The sequence below is a fragment of the Mustelus asterias genome, chromosome 16, assembly GCF_964213995.1.
Source record: "Mustelus asterias chromosome 16, sMusAst1.hap1.1, whole genome shotgun sequence".
Lineage (NCBI taxonomy): Eukaryota > Metazoa > Chordata > Chondrichthyes > Carcharhiniformes > Triakidae > Mustelus > Mustelus asterias.
This window is the reverse complement of record NC_135816.1, coordinates 92,709,283-92,714,873: the sequence shown is the minus strand read 5'-3', so window position 1 is coordinate 92,714,873 and position 5,591 is coordinate 92,709,283.

Sequence of the window (5,591 nt, the reverse complement as noted above, 5' to 3'; positions counted from 1 at the left end):
GCACTGCTGCCTCACACGCCAAGGACTCGGGTTCAATTCTGGCCTCAGGTTGCTGTCTGTGTGGCGTTTGTACATTCTCCGTGTCTGCGTGGGTCTCACCCAATTGCTCCGGTTTTCTCCCACACTCCAAAGGCGTGCTATGCTAAATTGACCCTATTATTAGGGGATTAGCAGGGTAAATGTGTGGAGTTACAGAAATAGGGCCTGGGTGGGATTGTGGTCAGTGCAGACTTGATGAGCCGAATTGTAGAATTTGTTTTTCGCAAGTCGGATCAAAAACTGAAGAGACACAGGTTTCTCTGAAAGCCTTCTTTATTGCATCGGAGGAGAGATCGCAAGACCATGCACATCCAGCATGGGTTCGTGAGTCTCTGTCCGACTTACAAAACAGTTTTCAGTTATACCCAATGGAGATACATCCACATACTTCTGTTGGCCAATAAGGGCATAGCTGTATTGTTACATTTTGATGAGATTACTTTCAAGAACAAAAAGCGATAGCCACGTAAAGGCATGGCTATTAAAGTTTCTGATTAGATTAATTTCAAGGACAAAATTGATAAGGCCCTGCCCTCCGAAACCAGAACCACAATGACCTATTAGCAGTTTCCTTAACATGATCATTAGTTTCGCTTGTTGCCCTCGCCTCAGGCCCTTTCCAAAACCAGTTTATCCCTCAACTGATTTGTAGTTACGCATCCCAATTTTAACCCTTTCCTCTTCTCAATCTATCTTATACACATTCTCAGAATGGCCTCCTTCTGCACTGTAGGGATTCTATGATTGAGCCCAGTAATGATCTGTCATGAAATCAATAATGTTCATGTATGAAACAAATAACGCTCAGCAGACAAATCAACATTCCGCCAATGAACAGGCCAATATTCATACATGTTCATAAAAGAGGACACATCATCTTACATTGAGACAGAGAATGACATTACCAAAATGAATAATCTTAAGCCACTAATATTCATGTAATAAGCCAAATAACATTGATTCATTAGACAGGAGTTTTCTAATGAGGAGACCAGCAGTGCTCAAAGAGCGAATTGATCATATTTCCACCTTCAGGCCACATCTGGATTTCTGAAAAAAGCATAGCTCTTCCTTTCCGGTGGAGATAAATGAATTCTATCCCAGTCTGGGTTCATGGAAAATAAACAGAAATAGCAATCGCATAGTTAAGAGGAGGTTAACATTCCATCAACAATTAGGCAAAATAACCATTCAACAGTCAGAATTTGTTTTTGATTTATTATTGTCACATGTCTTGGTATACAATGTAAGGTATTTCTTCTTGCACGCTATACAGAAAAATAACATACCATTCATAGAGTACATAGGGGAGAATGAAAGGAGAGGGTGCAGAATTTTGCGTGCCTTAAAGAATGAGAGGGTAGGATGGCGTTCCATTTCGTACCAGTGTTAGGAGGGGAAGGAACAGCCACACTGGGACAGACATCACATGGAACAATCATGTAATTGTACAAGGCATTGGTGAGGCCACACCTGGAGCATTGTGTATAGTTTTCGTGTCCTTATCTGAGGAAGGATGTCCTTACTATAGAGGGAGTAAGTGAAGGTTTACGAGGCTGATTCCTGGGATGGCAGGCCTGTCTTACGAGGAGAAACTAAGTCGGTTAGGGTTATCTTCACTGGAGTTTAGAAGTGTGAGAGGGGATCTCATAGAAACCTATAAAATTCTAACAGGGTCAGACATGGTCCTGTCAGAAAGAACGTTCCCAATAGTGGGGGAGTCCAGAACTAGGGATCATAGTTTGAGAATAAGGGGTAGAGGTTTGAGAACTGTGGTGAGGAGAAATTTCTTCACCCAGAGTGGAGAATGTGTAGAATTCACTACCACAGAAAGTAGCTGAGGCCAAAACATAGTCTAATTTCAAGAAGAAACTCGATATCGCTCAAGGGATCAAGGGATATGGGGGAAACTGGGGGGTGGGGAGGTGGAATCAGGAGATTGAATTCGATGATCAGCCATAGATCAGAGGTTTCCAGCATGGAAACAGGCCCTTTGGCCCAACTTGTCCATGCCACCCCTTTTTATAACCCCTAAGCTAGTCCCAATTGCCCGCATTTGGCCCATATCCTTCTATACCAATCTTACCCATGTAACTGTCTAAATGCTTCTTAAAAAACAAAATTGTACCCGCCTCTACTACTACCTCTGACAGCTTGTTCCAGACACTCACCAGCCTCTGTGTGAAGAAAATTGCCCCTCTGGACCCTTTTGTATCTCTCCGCTCTCACCTTAATCCTATGCACTCTAGTTTTAGACTCCCCTACCTTTGGGAATATATATTGACTATCTAGCTTATCGATGTCCCTCATTATTTTATAGACCTCTATAAGATCACCCCTAAACCTCCTACACTCCAGAGAAAAAAGTCCTAGTCTATCTAGCCTCTCCTTATAATTCAAACCATCAAGTCCTGGTAGCATCCTAGTAAATCATTTCTGCACACTTTTGAGTTTAATAATATTCTTTCTATACAAGGGTGACCAGAACTGTACACAGTATTCCAAGTGTGGCTTTACCAATGTCTTGTACAACTTCAACAAGATGCCCCAACTCCTGTATTCAATGTTTTGATCAAAGAAACCAAGCATGCCAAATGCCTTCTTCACCACTCTGTCCACCTGTGACTTCACTTTCAAGGAGCTATGAACCTGTACCCCTAGATCTCTTTGTTCCAGAACTCTCCCCAAAATGATCAAAATGAATGGCGGAGCAGACTCTCAGGGCCGAATTGCCTACTCCTGCTTCTAGTTTTGATGTTTCTATCATTGAGTGAGAGCCTTAATGGAAAATGCTGAATTGGATTTCGGTCCAGGTGAAGTGGGATAAAAATATACAGATGAGTACACTTAAAAAAATAATAACTGCCTGGCACATAAATAGTCACCTGGCAAAGAGACATTAAATAGGCACTGACTTTTAGTACAGACAGACACCTGAGATTAAAACATAAAGGACAGGCAGCTATTCAAAGTTAAACATGCAGGAATCAAATCCTGCAGGAAGCCAGCCAGGGCTTGAGGCGCTCTTTAGGATAAGGACAATAGGGTTGGGTAAAGAGATGAGCTACAGGTGGGATCAGGAATACACAACTACAGGAAAACCAATTACTGTAAATTACTATATGAATAGACTGAAACTAAAACCATTGATGGTCACTAATGTAGGAAATGTATCCATTCATAGAACAATGTGATGTTAACATGCTTATATCTGTATCTGTCTGTATTTGTCTATAGCGATGTGTTAACGATCGATCACCAACTTGATTACAACGATGTGATAATGGCTAGATGTCCGGTCCATCTCTTGTGTAAAGGGTATAAAGATGGACCGCTCCTATTGTCTCATTGAGAGAAGGTTTGCTGCTTGTTCGTGCCTTGTCTCCACGAAGCTTTGTTGAAATAAAACTGTATTCTTGAAACCTTCAAGCCTGACTCAGTGGTACATTTCCCACAACACAGGCTTTAAATTAATGACACAGGAGAGTGGGATAAGCCTTAAGATAAACAAAATATGAGGTGCAGGCATAGATCAGACTCAGATAAGGAATCAAGACATAAACTTTGGGGAACAAATACTGTTCGAATTATGGAATTTAATTGGTGCTGATTCAAGAAAGCTTCAGGTGATTAACTCCTGATTAACTCCTTGAAATTTATCTGTATCTTCATCTGTTGTTGCTTTTCTTCTATCTCTCTCAACCTTCTCTCTTTCTCTCATTATTTTTGTTCACTTGATTTTAATAGTGAATGAATTTTCACCCTGAATAGATTTTCTTGTTGGATTAATCTTATCTGTCCAGAGGCCAACAATGAGTTGCCCGTCCTGTGACTGTGCCTTCTCTCTGATTTTCTCAGTTAGCACTAGATCTTCTTCTCAAATTTTCATTCCAAATTTCTGGACAGCTTCTCAGTTGTTTTCATTTTAAAGTGAGTGCAGAGTCAAGATTCTCAGTACAAGAATCGGAGACACTATTGTCAGCCAACTTGGGGGTGAGACTGAGAGTAAATGTATGTGTGAGGGAGGGAGGGGAAGAAAATGAATGTAACAGAAGCATAAAACATTATGTTATAATATAATGTTATAATATTATATATGTGATAACATAATGTTATAAGTTATTATTAGTTGAAGTTTATTTATTTGTGCCACAAGTAGGTTTACATTAACACTTCACTGAAGTTGCTGTAAAAATCCCTTCGTCACCACACTCCATAGCACTGAGGTGCTAACCACTGTGCCACACTACTTTTTCATTGAACTATTGCTGATACTAATAACGTACAGTGTTAGAAATTCAGTTATAAACATGATCTTGCTGATAAACTGGTACTTACCCTCGTGCCTCCCCTTTACACTTCGAGTCCTTCAAGACAACACAGAGTAATTCCACTCCAGAATCTCCAACATCATTTCCCTCCAACCTTCAGAAAAACAAACAGCATTAGAAATGAACTGAAAAACATCTCTTATAGATAGGTTGTTTTCTGCTCTCTCTAGCATGATAGGAACATGGAAAATTAAGAGATTGACAAATAGATTCTCCTGTCACTGAAAATGAAACGTGTTTGTTCCAGTTTGAATGATATATTGAGGGATAATTAGCTTAGGGATAGTCTTATTAAATAAAGTGCTGACTGTGTGAAGCCACGAACCATTGGTCAGCAAGGTCATAGTCCCCAATTATCAGAATTAGCTTCCTGGAGCACTTGTTTCATTTGGATGCGGGTAAAGCTAGTAATTAGCATAGTTATTGAATGGTATTGGTTATTGCAAAATGAATTAAATATAAGAGTAGGGAGGTTATGCTTCAGTTTTCTAGGACATTGGTGAGGCCATATCTGGAGCACTGTGTACAGTATTGTCTCCTTATTGAAGGAAAGATGTAAATATGTTACAATCAGTTCAGAAAACGTTTACCAGATTAATACCAGGAATGGACAGGTTGTCTTATTGGGAAAGGTTGGACTGGAAAAACTTGTACCTGCTAGAGTTTAAAGATGTGGAGATGCCGGCGTTGGACTGGGGTGAACACGGTAAGAAGTCTCACAACACCAGGTTAAAGTCCAACAGGCATATTTGGTAGCAAATACCATAAGCTTTCGGAGCACTGCTCTTTCGTCAGATGGAGTGGAAATGTGCTCTCAAACAGTGCAAACAGACAAAATCAAGTTACAGAATACTGATTAGAATGCAAATCCCTACAGCCAGCCAGGTCTTAAAGGTACAGACAATGTGGGTGGAGGGAGCATGAAACACAGGTTAAAGAGATGTGTATTGTCTCCAGACAGAACTGCTAGTGAGATTCTGCAAGTCCAGGAGGCAAGCTGTGGGGGTTACTGATAATGTGACATAAATCCAACATCCCAGTTTAGGCCGTCCTCATGTGTACGGAACTTGGCTATCAGTTTCTGCTCAGCGACTCTGCGCCGTCGTGTGTCGTGAAGGCCGCCTTGGAGAACGCTTACCTGAAGATCCAAGGCTGAATGCCCGTGACTGCTGAAGTGCTCCCCCACAGGAAGGGAACAGTCTTGCCTGGTGATTGTCGAGC